Source organism: Camellia sinensis, chromosome 2, assembly GCF_055761805.1.
Source record: "Camellia sinensis isolate YWXY chromosome 2, ASM5576180v1, whole genome shotgun sequence".
Taxonomy (NCBI): Eukaryota; Viridiplantae; Streptophyta; class Magnoliopsida; order Ericales; family Theaceae; genus Camellia; species Camellia sinensis.
Window position 1 is genome coordinate 187,176,717 of NC_138962.1, and position 20,074 is coordinate 187,196,790.

Consider the following 20,074-nt stretch of genomic DNA (forward strand, 5'->3'; position numbering starts at 1 on the left):
GGTCTCTCTTTGATTTCGGAGCACATGTTGTAGCTAATTCAGTGAATAGATTCATGGTTCACGCCTTCAATTCAACTCCTATATTTAGAGAAGAAAGAGACAGAACGATAGATGTGATGAGGGTAGGGAAGAAGAAGTGGAAGAGAGGGGAAACGGAGGCTCAACAGGGGCTGGGAAGAAAGGAGATGGCATCGGGGGCTGGGGAGGGGGCGGTGCCAAAGCTGAATTTGGAGGTGGGTAGTAGGTAGTGGCAGTGGTTGGTGGTGTTATGTACTTAGAAATTAGAGTTAGAATTTTATACAAGAGAATAATTTAATCAACCGTGCTGGGACCCCCAGTGTGGTGACCCCAGCACCCCCAGCTCCACGCGGGGCGCTATGCTCTCAAGACCAAAAAAAAAAAAAATTTCAACCAATCAAAAAACAGTAGGAGTGGTGGGGGTCATCCCCACTGGGAGTCCAAGGCATTTCTCTAATTTAATTAAGGGACAAAATTGAAAGATGGTTGGTATTGAGAAATTAAGTGAGGTGTAAATAGAATTATATGTAACAATGTCATAAATAATGCAGCAATGGTTGAGAGCTACAATTTTTGTGGCTCAAATGGCTCGAAATTGTCAAAACGACATCGTTTTGAGGTCAAAACGACATCGTTTTGAGTACAAAACGTTGTCGTTTTGGCAATTTCGAGCCATTTGAGCCACAAAAATTGTGGCTCTCAAACATTTTTCTAAATAATGTTGGACTGATCATTTATATGGATTTTACATAGGCTCCACCACAAAAATGAATGACTCAAATTTATTTGTAACATGATTCGGTGACTGTAATATGAATAATTACTCTAGTGTAAAATTTTAAAGGCTCTCCATTACTTGGTGTTGGTGGCATCAAAATTAGATATTTTTTATTTGGGTAAATTAGATTGGTTACTCTTAAAGTTTCAAAAAATATAACTAGATTTACAAATTACATCAACTTCTAAAATTTAAACGAGGGAAACTCATACAAATGATATATATATATATATAAGAATAAATAAAGGTAAAATATATTTTTTGAAGTAAAAAAATAACAAAATTATTATAGTAATGAATTATTAATGAAAATTATATTAAGTATTATATGATTTTAAAATGTTTCAAGTATAATTATATCGAATTTATGGAAGTCAACGTATTTTTTATCAAATCTCAAGAAAAGTTATGTAAATTATCTTAAGGGATGTTTGGCATACAGTTAAAAAGTTACTTTTTTTAAAACATTTTTTGGTGTTGCTCATTTTTTTTTAAACATTATGTTAATTTCCTTTTTTTTCTTTTTTAACTTTGCAGGGCTAGTTTAGACGAATCCAAAATGTTAAAAAAAGTTTTAAAAAAAAGTTTACTAAAGCAAAATAATTAAAGAAGTATTTATTTTTTGACTTTTTATTTTAAGGAAAATTAGTCTAAGGTCTATCTCCCATTTTTAGTAATGGAAGAGATCCACAATATTATTGTTTGATGTCTAAGGTCCCTAAACCCACAACCATATATCAAATCAGAGAAATTTAACTCTCTCTATGTCTGATTTTCATTCTATCCAAACCAAACCCTCTCTCTTTGTGCACATTCCTCTCTCTCTCTCTGCTCCTTCATCCTCTCTCAGTCTTCATCTCCGACGCCGTCGAGCCATGGCAAATAGGGTCGCGAGAGTTGTTGACTCAGCATCGTCTCTGATCGGAATTGTGGTCGTGGCTGCAAATCCAAGATCAAAGCAATGCCCTGAGCTTTTGTTGCTTGGGATTGCCCAGATTAATGTGTTCAGAAGTTCTATTTTGCCTAGGTAGTAAAGTTCAGAAGTTCTTATTAACTTTACTTTTGCATCATAGACCATGAAAAATCATTCTAGTAGTCCTAGGTAGTTAAAGTCATTGGTAACCAGAGTTACTTTCATCTAAATTGTTGTTTCTTGGTCTTTTTCTTCTTCTTATTTTTATTTATTTATTTATTTGTTTTTTCAGGTTGGCAATATGATATTCTGGTTCTTTTTTAGCATTCTGGGTCAACCGATGTGCGTCCAACTCTACTACCACGACTATGAATAGAATAAAGAAAGCATAGTGAAACATCTCCCTCTTGAAACAATGTATATCATCGCACCATGGCCCAAGAGGGTACTCTGAAACTCAAAAGTTGCCCAATCCTGCTGCAGTCTGTCCCTCAGTAAGTTTCATCTTTGAAACTGCAGCATTACAATGGGTTTGTGCGACTTGAAATTCCCTCAGTAAGTCAGAGAAATTCTTTGTAATAGAGCCAGAGAAATTTGTGAAGTTAGAGAAATTTCCTAAATTAATGTACAATCACCAAGTTCTGTTCATAAAAATACAACTTTACTGTAAATAGAGCGAATTTCTCTGGTTTGTCTGGTTTGGAGAGAATTTCGCTGATTTTGGACCAGAGAAATTTGTGGGTTTGTAGGTTTGTTAGACATGGGTTTAATTGTAGTTAATAGAGCCAGAGAAATTTGCGAAGTCAGAGAAATTTCCTGGAGAGCCATACAAATTTCCTCTCCACAATTTTCTCTGGATTTCTTTGGTACTCAGAGAAATTTCAATTTTCTTTGGGACTGAAATTTCTCTGGATTTCAATTTTCTCTGGAGAGAATTTCTCTGAGACTGAAATTTCTCTAGATCCTGTTGAGGGACCTTAGACATCATGAAAATATTTGATGCCCTTTATACTATAAAATTTTAATATCATGGACCTTAAAAAGAATTCCCCTTTATTTTATTATTATATCCTTTATCAATTTTTTTTTTCAAATTTTTTATTTTTTTTTAATTTTTTCGATCTGAGAACTCAAAAGTATAAATCCATAAATCATAAAATCAGAATTTATAGACCAACTAGTCTTATAATTATTTTAAGAATTAATTACTTAAAAGTCTTATTTACAAATGTTATAGTAGTTCAGGTCTTATCTAAAAGTTTTTGAACCAATAATTTCTATTTAGTAAAACTGAGAATATTATTAGTTTTTCTTAATTTTTAAAACTAAGAATATTATCAATTTTGTATAGTAATATTTTAGATAATTGTTTCACTAACTGATAATAAATAAAAAAGAGAGCATAAGATTAAACATTTTTATCTTTTTACTTATTGGTTTGATTCAAATAGCTAATAAAATCGAGAAGATTATTAATTTTTTCCAATTTTAAAACTAAGAACATTATTAATTTTTTCATTTTTAAAGGTTTTTTTTTTTCAATTTTGTACATCAATATTCCATCATCAAGCTTCTTTATAGACACAAAATTTTTAATTTTGAGCATAATTTTTTTTTTTAGTTTTTTCAATTCGAAGGTTGATATTTTAAAGTTTTAAAGATTAAAATAAATGTCAAATCATAATGTTCCTATATATATATAAATTATGAACAATCATTATTTGAAAGGTAATTTTAACTATTAAAAATTTATTAAGACTTGAAAATCTAAAAAATCTTAATTAAAATTTAATAAAATATAAATTCATAAATTAAGAGTTATGTGTAAATGTCCTAAAAATAACCAATCATTGAATATTTGCTAGTGATGCACTTCTTTCCATACAATTATTTTTTAGTCCTTTGTTTTAGGGAGATACTGATTGGTGCCGTGCTAACTTCGTTTATTTATTTATTTATTTTTTAATTTATCAATAAAAGTCAATTATTAATTGTTAGATGAGAATTATGAGAGTTAGCATTTTCACTATTTGCAAAACGCCAAGTGTTTACTCTCTTAATTCAACTCTCCTAAGAAAAGTTAAACTCATAATCTCCCCTTAAAGTCCTTAAAAAAGTAATAATGACCGATTATACTAGGTCTAGTTGGTTTTGGTGACCAGCTACTTAAAAATCAAAAGCTGTGTTTGGTTATATTTTTGAAACGTAATTCCACACCTTGATTTGAGTGCTGTGTTTAGTTAGAATTTTCAAAAATTGATTCTACGTCCACTTTTGAAAACATGTCTACCCAATCATCCTCCTGTATTACCCCCCAGACATCCGGCCGGTTGACCGAAACAGTTTTTTTTTTTTTTTTTTTTGCACCTGTTATTTTATATTTTAAATAAAAAATATTTTCGAAATTTTTAAATTTTTTTATGAGTTTTGAATAGAATTTTGGGTTATATATTTGGTTATGAGTTGTAAGTTTTTGAATCAAATATCATATGTCACATCAAAATTTCTAAACTTAATTGTTGGCACTAAAATTTATTTTTCTCTATCGAACAAACATAACAAAATACAGAGAACTGATCTAGTGGACGCTAGGGGAGAAGACCACGAGTTTATAGTGGGATGTGGGTCCCAGAATGCAGAGCATATGACAAGAGCCAAATAGTCAAAGGCGTAGATGTGGCACAGTTTCTCCTGTCAATTCATCTGATAGTGCTGTAGGATGTAGCCAAACGTGGCCTTGGTGTCAAGCCATGAAGTTAGGCATGCAAGTGATGTAGGGTATGTGTCTTGGTTGCAAGGGAAAGAGAATGCTGCAGCAGAGAAGCAGTTACCAGCGGTTATAGAGATCATAAGCAGTTATACAGGAAGTAGAGGTAACTTGCTCCATGGTGGGACACGTGGCAGCAGAGAAATAGCAAGGCCAGTAGCATAAAGGCTGGAAATTTAAAGTAAAGTGGATCTAGAACAACATTCACAACCCATGTGGAATTAGGAGTAGCATAGCTTAATTAACAATAGCTTTTGTACTTAGGAGTATTTCTGTATGTAATTCAGCCTTTGTGGCTAAGTTTTCTTCTGTCGATTGGTATGCATATTGAACTTGAAATTTAATTCTTGTAATTAAGTGGCAAGTTTATTTGAACCTTATTTCAGATACTTGAGGGTGTTTGGATTAAAGTTTGCTAACTAAGACTTTTGAAAAAACTAAAACTTATTTTAAACATTTGTTTTAATAATTTTATTTTTTGATTTTTCTGAGAGTAAATATTTTTAAGTGTGGTTTGACCGAGATCATGGTAAAAAGACAACTCCGAGATTATTTGGCCTGAGGTTACCAACTATGGCTGCACTCGAGATGATGAGAGTCCGAGTTGATACTTGTCCAAGGTATTTCAACCCGAGATAACCAACCAAGCTGTTAGGTTTGAAAAAGTTGTCAGGCTCGAAAAAACTGTCAAGCTCGAAAAAACTGTCAGGCTTGAAAAGGTTGTAACGGGAGAAGTCTTTCTAGAAGACAACAAGTACAAGTGAAGGAATAACACTTGAAAAAATATTTGGAAGCGGGTGTTTGATGGCCGAGGACCAACTCTCCACATGTACCGCCACTTTGGGTCTAGTCCCGTAGGAATGGAGGGTTGAAACTCTTTAGGCATTGCTCTTAACTTGCCTTGCATTTCCTCATCAACCAAGCTACGGGGAAGAATTTGAAACATGTTTGTGATCGGTGTAAGTGAAAATTAGGACATACACACCTTTTGGGTTCATTTGGGAGTGGGTTTTGGCTTTTTAGTTTTTAAGATATTTTGGTTTGGGGTTAAAAAGTCTCGTTTGGGAAAGATTTTTTGACTTTTTTGATTTTTTGTAAGAGCAAGAATATAAGATTATGAGTTGGATGTGATGTTTTGTCTTATTGGGCTAAAAAGTCTATTTTATCTTTTTGTGGCTAAAATAATCCCAAACCCAACCCAACCTTTCTTTCCAAACGAAGTCAATTTGTTTTGATTTACATCTCCATAAAGGTATAATTATTTTGAATTATTATCATTTAATTGCAATTCTCCTGTCGAGAAAAACAAGTCTGTGCTAGTATCCATTGGGCCAAGCTCACTTATTTCTCTTGGGCCAAAAGGAGTAAAGGCAAGGGTCGATGTTGTTGTTAAGTCTTTGATTTCGGCAGAGAGCAGTAACTTGGTCAAGAAAGAGGAAGTAATTGAAAGTTTGGTCACAATCCCCAACAATGCTAGTCACAGGAATAAAGAAAGGAGAAAGAAGTTTTTGAAAATGTCAATGGTTTTTCCAAAATTTAAAAGATTTTGGAAGGGGTTGTCGGTTATTCTTGAGGAAGCTAAGCTTGTGGCCATTTGCTCAATTTACCTTTACGTGGTTTACATCGAATATTTGGGCTCAAAGTTGCAAAATTTTGAATTCATTTCCTGCAATAATTTTTGGAAAATTTCAAACAGATTTTCTCCAAAAAATTAATGTTAGACCCGACCCGACCCACAACCTACACCATGCCCAGCCCGGCGACGGTGCACACGTGTGTGGTGGTTTGAGCCAAGGTTTTATTTGTCCATAACTCCTCCCTTCTACAGACTTGGGGTGCCCCTTGGGGCCCAACCCAATTATTGCCACCTAGAACTTATATACACATAAAAGTTCTCTTAGGTTTCCAATGTAGGACAAGCCTTACAATGAAATCCACATTTTACTTCTTTAAATATCCATTCCACGAACCTGAAAATGATGTCAAGTTCCCATTCACTCATAAATGGTTTTGACGAACCGTCTTCATCATGTGACTTGTCATGCGGCAAGGAACACGTCACCTCTTTGGACTCTCTCCAAAAGACGTTTGGGACCCATTCAAATTTGGGCTCAAAGTTGGCTCAAAATAAGCCTATAAAAACCATTATTTCCAACAAAATCTTGATGTGAATCTCTTTATCTAAGGCCTTATTTGGGAACATACTATTTTAGTAACCTTTTGGCTTTTTACGAAAATATTTTTAGAAAGTAAAGAGAGTGATGTGATAATTTATAATGACTTTTTGATATTTTAGCTAAAATGAATAGTTGACAAACGAGGCCTTAATCTTCATCTCTTTGTTATGTGCATTCTAATTTGTATACTTACATATTGATATTGCTGAGATGAGTGCTTTTGTATGTCATTTTGGATGATTGCCACAATCTTGTTCTAAATAAATTGGGGATGTGAAAAACATAGTTTGAGGCTTTAGGAATTGAAGGGATACATTGATAAATCAACTGTTTCGTCTTGAATCAAGACAAGTAACAACAGTTAACTAATCCCTGAAATTGTACTCATCAAGGTAGATAACAAACTAGTTAAAGGGATAATTGATGATTGGTTAAGACAAATTCTTAACTAATCCCTCAAGCATACTCATCAAGTAAGATTACAAACTAGTTAAAGGGATAATTAATGATGTTTAAGACAATAGTAAATTGAATTAAGTAAAAGATGATAAAATTAGTGAGGAAAGAGAGCAAAATTTGAGTTCCTATTCAACCACCCCTTCTCCTCTAGGACTAACTTTCACTTGACTGCTGCCCAGGTTCCTTTTCTTTGGTCGTAGTGAATTGAGTAAACATCCCAATGTTCTCATTGGTTTATAGAAGGCTATTGTGCTTTACACTTAACAGAGCATTGGAAATTAGTTTGTCGTGCTTTTGGTAGCATATGAATGACGTATAGTTGTAATTGGTTTTCAATTTATTCTAATTTCTACTATACCGTTGATAATTGTTTTGTTTGATGTCCTTGTAATTTGTGAACATCTATGTTCAACTGTTTTATTAAGTGCTATTATTTGAGCTGCTTTCAGTGATGTGGCTGATGTCCAACCATTCCCCAAAAAATTATCCCACATTTCAATTTTTATTTTATTTTATTGTACTCTTATATATATACATGTATTGTAGAGTAATGTTGTAGATTTTACTAAAGAAGGCTTGAATACCACTGTGCATGAGAGAAAAACAACAAAGTAATGTTGGCAGCAAACTGGAGGAACTATAGAGATGCCTTGTAATTTCATAAAAAGAAGTCCTAGATGAAAAAGAGAACTAAAAAACTCCATATTGACAACACTATTTTGACCTCATATTTTAGAATTTAGTTTTTTCTTAAGCCATTAATATCATATGGATTTCTCTTCGTTTGATTGAACCTCAAATTTTTTTATTAGTAAATCTCATCCACAATACATAATTATGTCATCGTGAGATTCTTATAATTTTGGTGTAACTTTATCTTTGGCTCCACTCTTACCATGAAGAGAGATTATTGGAATTACAGGTCGTTTTATCTTCAGGTGACTCCTGATATCCATTTTCAGAAGGACTTGGGATTGAATAGCTTAGATACTGTGGAGATTGTAATGGCTCTAGAAGAGGAGTTCAAGCTAGATATTCCAAATAAAGAAACTTATAAGATTGATTCCTATTTTTTTGATCCAAAAATGTCACATGATCACCCCCCTAGCCAATCACAACTTATTATATCATCTCATATTTTTTAATCACTCAATATAAATTCGTGAATTCTATCTTTCCACCAATCAGTTAAAATGTCGAGTAACGGTGGCCCACTTTATCTGGAGTTGGTTGGGGTCTGTCTCTAGTCAAAATTGCACTAACTAACCTCTCTGTCTCTGTAGACACCCCATTTTTGACCGTCCTCAAGACTTGGACGTCACCGTTTGAACACTCGGTGATTATCCATGTTTGTGTTCGTTTGGAGTTCCCGGAGGTCTCGGCTCGCGCGCCCCGCCTCAGGATCCCCGAACTCGACCGTTTAGTGTCTGGTTTTGCACCAAACACTTGCATCTTGCCTTTGAGAGGCAGGGTGGGGCTTGTAGACCATCCCCACCCATCACCGGCAGTGGCTAGATGCCACCGGCTGGTTTTTGCTGCCACCGGCAATATAGTTTGCCGGCCGGCACTCTTTGTTGCCGGTCAGCACTTTTTTGTGCCGGTCGGCACTTTGTTTGGCCAAGATGGCATTTTTTGCCGGCCGATTGCTGTTCATCTGCTTTTGCAGATATTTTTGGACAGCTGTATAACTTTTGCTCCCCTCCATACACGTGTATGGAGGGATCTCCCTCTTGCAAAGCTTGTCTTGTAAGCTTTACAAGAGGCTTATAGAGAGGAAATCTCTCTAAGGCAAAAAAAGGGGAGAGTTTAGACATTTTTGAGAGAGGAAAATACAGAGGAGAGCTCTGGTTTTCTAGGGTTAGGGTTAGATACACTCACCTATCTCTCTTTCCCTCTCATTTTGCACACTAGGTGTTTTGTGTCTCACTATTGCACACAAACACCTAGTGTTTCACCTTCCTCTTGAGATTAGGATTCTAAGAGCTTGTTCTTGAGTTTCTTGACTGATTTGGAGCCAAAGGAGGCCATTGGAGCACCATTGTTGAAGAGGACTACAAGGGTGAGAAACTAGTCCCTTTTTCCCCCATTTTTCCATTGATTTTCTACTAGTCTTAGAGCTGTTTTTGTGATTATTGTATAACATAAAAAAGTTCTATTTTTAAGCCCTCTTTATTGTTTATTAAGAGTGTTTTGTTGTTTGAGGGTTGTTGACCACCCTTAGGCCTCAAAAGGCCTCATTTTGAGCCATTTTGTGCTAGCTCCGGGATTTTGGTGTTGAGGTCTCTTCACCACTGAAATCTTGAGGGATTTCAGTGGTGAAGATGATGCTTTGAAGTCCCAAGAAGGAGAGGGCCACCCCCTCTCCTTGTTGTCCTTGAAAAGGGCATATTTTGGCCTCTTAAGGAAGCCTATGCTTGAGTGTGTGTTGAGCATATTTGGTTTGTTTTTCATGTTTATATATCCATGATATAACATGATTTAAAGTTGGTTTTGGAACTCCATGCATGTTTAGCATAGTTGCCATGTAATGCCCTATTTGTGCCTTAACATGTTCTAGGTTGTTAGCCTTTGTTGGAGCATGTTTTAGGCTTGTATTTGTGAAGTTTATGTGCTTATTTTGCCATGTTTTAGCTCTGTCCATAGTCGTTTGGGTTGATCTTTGCATGCATTATATAGCTCCTTTGTATTTGGGCTTGTTGGCCTTGAGTATGTGCATGTGTAGCATGCCATCTTTGCATTGTTTTGGTGATTTGGGATCATTCTATATGTCATTTCAGTCCCATTTCCATGCTTGTTTGATTGCCTTGCATGCCTCTTTAATGCTTTGGAAGCATGTGTTGCAATGCTCCATGTTTTGGTCATGGTGTATGCCTTTGTATTTGGGCCACTTAGATGCCATCTAAGGAGTCCTTTGGCCTTGTTTTAACATGCTAAGAATCTGTTTTTTAGTTGTTTAATGCACGCCATGTTTGGTCATGATAAGTGTAGTTCAATGCCTTATTGATTTGCCTTGAACACTTGGACTATTTGTTGCATGCTTGACTTGATTTATAACTTGATTTGGCATCATTTTATAACATGATTTCAATGCTTATGTTGCATGCTAATTTGTCCATGTTTCCTTCTTTCAAGTGTGCTTGAATGTTGTTTGATTTATGCTTAAGTGTTGGTCCTTATGTGCATGTGTGTGTGCATGCCATTTAGCCCTCACCTTTTAGCACAATGGCTACTGTTTTAGGCCTATTTTAGAGCTGCCTAATTCATGTATAAGTCCATCTTGCCATCCATTTGCATTGCCCTATGTATGCTCGCATGATTGCATAAGTGCCTTGCCATGTCATGTCGCATTCCTAGCTTGTATGCCTAGGTTGCATTGCATCTTGCATGCATGCCTTGTCCCTTGACTTGGGTGATAGGGATTGGGAGTTTTGTTTGATTGGTTTGCATTGCATTTGAAACCAAAGTTGCATACTTGGTTCTTTGGGCCATCATGCATGGAAATGCGTGATTGGTGGTCCAAGAACCGAGGCACATGTCCCTTTGAGTCATTACAATGATAAGAGACATGGTTGGTGCATACATGCCTTGAAATATGCTGCCATGCCTTGTTTTGCCCTCTGTTGCTGTGAGTTGCAGGTTCTGCAGGAATACTCTGCCGACCGGCAGTGTAATGTGCCGACCGGCACAATTTTCTCTGCCGACAGACCCTATTTTGTGCCGATGGCCATACTACACTGCCGGTGGAAGTTTCATTCAGCCGGTGATGATCCCCTCTGTCCAAGGATGCAGTCCTGAGGTTTTGACAGCCTCCAGAGGAGGAAAGGAAGGAAAACAGAGGCAGCTTGCGCATGGTGGCGCGTTTCCCGAGACGCTTTCCTGCTTTAATTAATTTAATTTAATTTGTTAATTAAATTAGTTAATTTGTAATATTAATTAGCTTGCGTAGTTAATTAATTTGTAATATTTATTCGGTCCCTCCGAGTGAGGGCAAATCTGTAATAAGCGTGTGTGGGTGGTGTGCATGTCTTCCAATCCCCACTTCTTTCTTCCCTTTTACTTACCTGCTTTGATGGTTAGTATTAGGGCACGTCTAATTTAGCATACCTTATGCTATGCATGTGTGCATCCATGCATTTGTATTGCATGCATTAGGCTCGGTACATCACGCTAATTGCATCAATACTTCAAATTCCAAACTGAATATGTGATAACTGTGCATTTTCACATGACATGTTTAGGATAGCCGAGCCTATTCTAGCAACATTTTGTATGCGATGCATTAGACATTTCACATGGACTTGGATCATGCATGTGTGCTAACAAGTTCTTTGTTTTGGCACGGAGTACTATGTAAGTATTTCCGCTTTAGCATATCGCATGAGTGTGAATGTTGCCATAACAGCATGCTTAAAATGTGGCTAGATGCTTATGTGTTAAACTGTTTTGAATGCCTGTGGGTGAAGGTTGGATTGTTTGAGTTGGAAAAACTCGTTGAAATCCGTATTTTAGCCTACTTGCGAGTAGCAAATTCCAAAGCATTTTCGAAATGAACGGATATGCAATGTTTCTTTCCAAATTAGGCAATCTAGTCTATACTTGTTTGCTGCGTGCACAACATAGTAATTCTAGGCTAATAAATGGAATAAGAACACATAACGTTTTCAAAAACGGATATCACGGTTAGTAGAGGCCGGTCTTCGGACCGGGCGAAAGGGGGTGCTCATAGCTGACCTTCCCCGATCGTACCCAAGCTCCCGAGCCGAGACAACTCCGGTGATGACGGACATGTGGCCTTCGGCACCGAGTCAGGGTTTCCTAAATTCCCCTATTTTAAAATATTTAGGTGGCGACTCTGTATCTGGCAAAGCAGTCCATGTTTGGCACTACTTTTCGAAAAATCTGTTTCTCAAAACGATTTGCCAGATTTGGACTCTTTGGTTTAGATTAAGAACCGTGACACAAATCGAGTCCGAGCTGTAGCACGAGGTCCCACGCGGGCGCTGTTACAGTTTCTGGCGACTCTGCTGGGGACTTGTAGAGAGCTTGACTCGAACTCATGATATCCTATTTTGATTTCATTTATGTGTTTTTTTGCATTGCATGTGCATTGGTGCGCCTAGGAACACAGTGTTTGCCATCTGCCATTCCTGAACGGTTTGCCGGAGGCTTGTCTTGTCAAGGCATGTCCATAAGGCTGACTGGCTATGGGCTCTGACAGTATGGGAACACAAACCCCGGATTACCGGGGCACCCTTTTGACCATTCGACCTAGTACATATTCGGATCCATAGTGACCATTCCAAGATAGGACAGGTTGCTTACCCAATGCTAAGTTGTTTGAAACCGCTGTGTGCGTAGTGAAACCCTAGCTCTTGACAAAATAGGACAGGGAAACCTTACCCCAACATAGGGGTGTTTTGTTCTCTTTACTTGTTATGTGCTTTTAGAGTGTTACTCTACAGGAACGCACATGTCAGTTTGCAAGTTTGAGTATCAAACCTGAAGACACCAGTACCAGTATCAGTTGTGGGAATCAGTTATCCGCGGGTATCAGATTCAGTATTTTGGGAACAGAAATTTGGGAACAGTGATCAACAGTAGGGTACAGTTGTCTGGCTACACCCGTGATTGATCAGTTTGAGCTGAAATGCTGTCTGTTTTTCTTTCAGTTCAGAGAGTTGCAGAGTTGATACAGAATAGCCAGTGTCTCCCCTTTGCTGAGGCAGGATTTATGGCGGCACAAAGTTCAGAAGAAATTGTGGTTATGACAGCCGCACCAGAGCAGGGGACCGCTCCGCAGAGTGAGGCCGATATCAGTATGTCATACCCGCCCAGGTCGCCCGTTGTGCACCCGGTTTGGGCTCCCCAGTTATACCAGGCTCGTGAACCCACCACCTTCGAATTGATGGGGATGATAGGCGATCTCCAAAGGTCTGTGGCAGACCTCGCCTATGGAATGTCGGCTTCACCGCCAGCGGCGCCGTATACCGGGAATTTTGTACCACAGGAGCCCCCGCTACTGGGGCGGATTGTGATAGAGCTCAGCCAGCCAGAGGTGGCTTCCGGCTATAGCTACGACATGTCAGCACCAACCCAGACCCTCGATCAAGCTGAGGCCAGGGGAAAGGACAAGGCAAAGGTAGACGCCGACCCTATTGAGCAACTGCTGTGGGCAGTCGAGGCTTTGAAGGCCAGAGGGATGAACAAGCAACAAACATCTGCAATAGTGACCAAAGCTGTAGATGATGCTTTCCCCGCTCCAATCAAAGGCAGTTCAAGCCAGACAGAAAATCGGGATGGGCCCCGTCATGCCCAGACAATTCCAGTAGCTCCCACCCCTGCATCGGGAAAGGTTCAAAAAGCCAAGGCAGCGCCAGCTGATCCTTTCGCCAGCGCATCTGGCAAGAATCCTCAAACTGCAAAGTACCTGCCCCGAGGGCGCAGGGTCTTTCACGACCTTCACATGCCTTTGTCTAGGGCATTGCTAATATTGGCAAAGAATGGGCATCTTAAGCCTTTGGAGTCCCGGCCACTCCCGAAGAATCTCCCCGCCACTCATGATGCTACCTTGTACTGCGCGTACCATCAGCAGTCCGGTCACAGCACCGATGGATGTCCCCGCCTTCGCCATGAAGTGCAGGATTTGATTGATAACAAGGTTATCCTACCACCCACCTCGGGCAAGCCCGTCACCACTCAGTTGTTGGATTTCGAGGGCTCAGATACTGCGAGTATGTGAAGTGAACTGCCTGCGGGCAACATTTGGTACATTTTGGATGAAGCGTCTGGCACGCATTTTTGAGCATCGGTGAAACCGAGTTTTTTTAAATCCTGGCTTGGATATCGAGTCGGTCTTTTGTTTTGAGTCTATCTCTTTGTCTTGAGTCAGTCTTTTGCTTAAGGGTCTGTCTTGTTGTATCGAGTCAGTCCCCGTTGTATATAATACCAGGTGATTCTGGGGTTGTTGCCTCGAACACCGTTTTGTTTTGTAATTATCTGTTTTTGTTTTGAGTCTGTCTCTACCGAGGGGCCAATTGCACCAACAAAGCCGATCAAAACAGCTGTTGCTGTCTCAACCTTCATGCTTGCTTTCAGCATAAGTGGCGGAGAATTCGAATGGGCTGACAGTACATCTCCCCTGCTCTCCTGTGTGCCCAAACTCATTGCATTAACCTAAGTTTTTCAAAAAAACAAACCTTTTGAACACTGCGGTGATGAAAACGAAGAGGAAGGAATTCCTCGGGTTTTGCAAAATTTTGATCATTTTGAGAGAAAGAGAGGCGTGCTAAGCCTTTTTATGAATGAAATCATGCTTGTCGGCGTGAGTACTGAGAAGGACCCTGGCCTGATCCAGATTGGTTCCACACTATCTTCGGCGCGAGCGATTCGTCGCTTTCTTAAAAACTTTCAAAAACAAATATTTTACGCGGCCCTGCGAAGACCTGTGTGGAATCGCTCTTGAGATTGCGCAGCCTAGGATCGCTCTCAGCCTCAAGATTCAACCTATTTGTTTTCCGAGTCTGAACCCGTTCAGAATGTTCAGAAAGTTCAACGGACAAACGCCATGAAAGGCCCGTGTGGCCAGTTCTGAGGTAGCCTTCGATCAAGAAGCATCAGGGCCGAATCAGAAGGAGTAGATCTCGCCGGAAGAAGCTCGTAGAGTAACCCTGATGGATTCTCCGCAAATCAGTGCAACAGCCGTTCTCCTAGACACAGAGAGGCTTCAATTTCAAGAAACCATTTGGCATGGACTTGCTACACTTTTACCCTTTGAGAGGCTCGCTGGGCCGAAAACCCGGAAGGGCAGCCCAGGCAAAAGTTAGAGCAAGAGAAAAATACAAAAAAGAAGAAAAGAAAAAGACAAAAAATGCAAAAAAAAAAAGAAGAAAGAAAGAAAAGAAAGAAAAAGAAACGAACAAAAGAAAATGAAAAGAAGCTCGCAAGGTCGAAAACCCGCATTGGGCGCCTTGGCAAAAGTAAGAGCCAAACAAAGTGAAGGTTAAAATACCCGAGTGGACCTTAACCGGAACTACGTAAGGCTTGATTCCCATGTTTGGGATACGTAGGCAACTTCATCATGAAGTCCAGCCCCCAACGCTTTCATAAGCGTCTCAGTCCATGCAATGGTTTCGATTTCATCCCAAGGTCCAGTTGCCAACACCTTCCAAGGTGACTGTGTCCATATATGTGTTATGGCCGTCTTCGTCATCTCTGTGTCCGAGAACTCGACCACCGCCAATGAAGACTGTCTGCGGATTGCTGCGGCACCACCCAAACAAGGGGCAACTTTCCGTTGCCACAAGCCGTCGTGAGACGCCATTCAAACTAGGGGCAACTTTCCGTTGCCTCCTCCCCCCCTTCAAACCAGGGGCAATTTTCCATTACCTCCGATCCGAGGTTGCGCATCTCGAAGGGTAAGTTTCATGCTTGTTGAGCATCAACTGTTTGAAAAATAGTTTTTGAAAATTTTTACTGAGGTTGACTATTTTCTCGAAAACTATTTCATTTTCCAAAACCGGACCATTGTCTTGGACCCAAAAAGGAAAATTTTCAGTGCTTGCTGCCTGACTTGCATGCTTTTCAAATCAAAAATCGAACAAGTACGTTAATCCAACTCTCGTTTTGATCAAAACCGTTTTAGTAGAAGGCAAAAACGAAAAAATGGTTAAAATGATGAACTAGGGGCACAGTTGAGCCAGGCGTTCTGTCTCTCCCCCGTCATCGACGTACTTGCCAGAAGAGCACTCTGCCCACCGGAAGAAATAGCCGTGAGCTAACGGTGTTGAGCATGAACCCGCACCTTTCCATTTATCCATCAAATCACCCCGGGGAGGGATGAAAAATGAGAGAATGAAGAATAGAGAGGTGTGAGTTGAGAGAAAAGAGAGGAAAAGGGTTTTGAGAGAAAATCCGAGCTTGAGAGTCGAGTGATGTGAGGATCACAAATGAGAAAGGGTGGGAAACAATACCCAGATTGAACTGGCTCCTCGTGGTCCGAGGTCTCCCATCTTCGTTTACGCGTCTGTGTGTCGTGTCTCTTTCATTTGACGGTCTCGTCTTTTGTTTTGAGTCTCTCCCGAGCGTGTCTCGTTGTGTTTAGGTCGTGCACCTCTGTGTTTAAATCCTCCCCGCTGTGTTCAGTGGTAGGCTCGACATCCCGGTTTGAAAAACCCTCATTCGATTTCAAAAAATCGCTTATGCTCAGAATGCTGTGCCATTCTCTACATTTGAACGCATTTCGACACCAACCGGTTCCATCTTTGAGGTCCGTCCTGTCAAATTGGGCTGTTTGTTCAGAAATTGCTGTGTGCAGAATGAATCGAATGCTGTGTTATGGGCTGTACACGGATTAATCCCCAACAGAGTAAGGGCTGTGTGTCCAGAATCAGGCAGTGGGTTGCTTGGGTGTATTTTGTTGTTGGCTGTTCAAGTTATCTGATTATTACAGTGCAAGTGTTCAATTTTCAGATAACCAATCAATTCCATTTACATCGAGGTGTAACATGATGAGATGCGATGCAACGCATGAAATGTGTAAATGTAAACACTTTTTCAGATAAAAAGTCTGTTTCATTTCACTATCTTTTCAAATGTACAACCTTTGGAAACAAAACCTGCCTGCGGCAGTACAAGGTAATCTATCTACCAACCAAAAAGAAAAGTACAAAGAAAGAAAGAAAAGATAGCAAAAATCTGCATCTGTGTCGATCACTCCAAGGGCCGTCAGTCCATCCTGGTCCTCTTCCTGGACGAAGGTCCAGGGGCATCATCAGCGTCGTCGTCAGAGCCCGAGCTAGAATCGCCTCCGGTCTCCTCCTCCGATGACCCTGCCTCCGCCTCTGACTCCTCGTCGTCGTCATCGTCCGGGACTGGAGCTCGCGAGCTACTCCCGACGTGAGTACGCCCTCCCCTGGTACGGGGAAATATCCTACCCTCCTCATCTCTCCCCCGAGCAGGGACAGCAGGTCTAGCTGGAGCACCTCCCGCCATGGGAATCTGGAAAGGAGGCTGAAAAAGTACACAAAAGGGAAATGTATCAGTATGCCGTGAGCAGTTTATCAGTGTAGAATGCAGTGTGTGAGTACAGTGTATGAATGCCGTGAGCAGTTTGTCAGTACAGAGTTTAGTGCAGAATGCAGTGTATGCAGTGTTCAGATACTGTGAGATCAGTGTATCGGGTGTTGTGCCGTGCATCAGATTATGTAAAGCAGTGAATGAATGGTTTGAGGCCAGTGTCAGAAGGACATACCGGTATGCTGTAGACGGCCAGGAGGTCAAAAGTCCGCTGAAGCATCCCCATCATCGAGGCATTCATCGCCAACGACTGACGGGTGTACTCAGAAGAAGCCTGCAAAGGTATCAGATGCATTAGTATTCTGTGGAATATCAAGTAAACTGAAATGAAATAACTGTACGAAGTGCAGTGATACATACCGGCGGAAGGTCGGGGATGTCAGTGAACTCATGCCCAGCCGGTGGAGGGGCGAAGGGGATCTGATAGGTCGCCCCACCCTGCCCCTGGAAAGTCAGCACAGCGGGTAGGGCAGGCCACCCAGCTCCTCGTCCACCCCGCACTCCGCCCCTGCCACGGACTCGGGCCCTCCTCGAAGATCCGGCCCCTACTCCTGCTCCGGCCCCAGCCGCCGATGCTACAGGCCTGGCCCCCTCTGCTCGACGGCCGCTCAAAGGTCGCATCAGGTACGTCCGCACGTACTCCTGATAGTCGCCGGTGCCTCGGAAGCCGGCCTCCTCCCAGCCGATGGAGTAATCATCCAGCTGCTCGCGGGTGAGTCCCTCGGTCTCCCTCATCTCTGCAGGAGGGTGAGCCGGGACTATCTGCTCAGGTAACCCGCGGGTCTGGCGTAGAAAACGCTCCCCCAGGTACCAAGCCCGACAGACCGGGCCCTCAAGCAAGATCCGGAAACGCGAGGTCTCCTCAGCACCAGGGAACCGACCCCGCATCTCCGCTGGCAAAGAAGCCCATGGCCGCCAAGTGATCTAAAAGTGGCAGACAGTTTGTTATCTACTGTTATTGAAATATGCAGTGGGAAAGCGAAGCTAAATGAACTGAAAGTAAAGCATACCTCTGTGGGGGTGATGGTGTCGAAATATCGGCGGAAGAAGCCGAACGTCTCCTGTGGTCGCCGAGTGCATCTCCCGTCAAAACGACTCGAGAAGGGAACAGCCGGAGGAGGCTCCGCAACTGGCACAGGTGCAAGCCTAGGGAAGTAGGCGTAAACCCACAGCTGCAAAACAGATGTCAGTATGACCATCAGATAAAGCAGGATATACAGAATGAAGCAGAAATAGCAGAACCGTGTGTTGTGCAGTGTATTGTGTGCAGTGTACAGTGTGAGCAGTGTACAGTCAGTGTAAAGCAGAATGTATGTGCGTGCCGTGTGTACAGTATACAGTAAGTGTAAAGCAGACTACAGTGTGTGCAGTGTACAGAGTACAGAAAGTACGAGACAGAAATGAAAAGTGGAGAAGAAATGTACCTCCCAAGCCCGCCAGTAACCTCCGAGCAGCTGGCCGCTGCCGCGAGAAGCCGAGCTCATATAGCCGTACAGGGTGGCCAGAGCAGCGCCGCCCCAGTCGTAGTGCAAGATGTCCCGGACGTCCACCAGTGCGCTGAGAAGGCAGAGAGGCACGGTGTTCGCCCGGTCGGCGAAGATAGTAGTCCCGAATAGGAACATGAGGAAGCCGCGCGCATACCTCTCCACGTCCTCCTCGGTCATCTGCACCTCCTCCCCCAATGCGGGCTGGACCCTGAACTGTGCCTCGAACCAGGAATATCGGACGAAGCCTGGACGAGCTAGCGGTGGCGCCTCCCCCAGTAGATGGACCTGAGCGGCGGTCCACTCATCCATGTCGATGTCGAAGGGGATCGGATCACCCCCTACCCCGATGCCTGTGAGCATCGAGAAGTCATAAGGGGTCATCGTCATGTCCCCTGCGGCAGAAAAATGGAAAGAATCGGTGGTGTCCCACCACCTCTCCGCCAGAGCGGCAAGAAGAGGTCTGCATGTGGAGAGCCTAGAGAGCCCTCGGCAGAAGGTGCCGAAGCCCGCTCGATCCACGATGCGCTGGACCGCATCAGGGAGCTCGTCATACCACTCCCGTGCACCGGTATTCCCATACCCGCGAATGGTATGGGAACCCTCCTGCAAACAGAAAAATGACAATGGCAAGACAACATTCAAAATGCAGTTTTGAAAAGACAGATATGGCATGTATGCAAGTTTGTCAGATTCAGGCAAATACCAGGTGCCGGTGTCCTTACAGTGAAATACGTGTGCTGTGTCAGCGTGTTTGAGTGTTTCAGAACAGATGTAGCGTGTGTGCAAATCTAACAGATTCAGACAAATACTGGGTACCAGTGTGTATGCAGTGAAATACAGTGTGTGCCGTGTGTTTGGGTGATTCAGGGCTAGTGCAGTGTGTGTGCATGTGTCAGTCTCAAGCAGATATCAGTTGTATGTATGTTTACAGTCAACTACGGTCTACGGCATATCAGATTTCAGCAATTGAAGAATACAGCTAACTATGGCAGTTTTGTATCCTACATTGCAGAAAGTAAAGCAGAAGATGAAGAGTTACCTCGGGAGTGCCAAATGAAAGGTGGGAGGTAGGCTCGCGTAGTAGTAGCTCAGGGGCCGCGTACCTCTCAAAGCTCCGGAACTGACGCAGGCCATCTGGGGGCAGAACGTGGATCGCCGGCTGGTAGGTCGCCGGGTCGAACGGGCGCTCGCTCAGTGGTAAGACCTCGACCCCGGGATCCATCTCGTGGTCCGGGGGCGTCCCGCCACGTAGAATGTTGTCCGCCATGTAGAGAGTGGTGTGAAAATGGCCGGAAAAGGGAAAACCGAGCCGGAATGCGAAGAGTCAACTGAAAAGTCAACTCCCGAGAGGATCGGAAATGGCCGGGGAGGCCGGAACGTGAAGAGGCACGGAAATGAAGA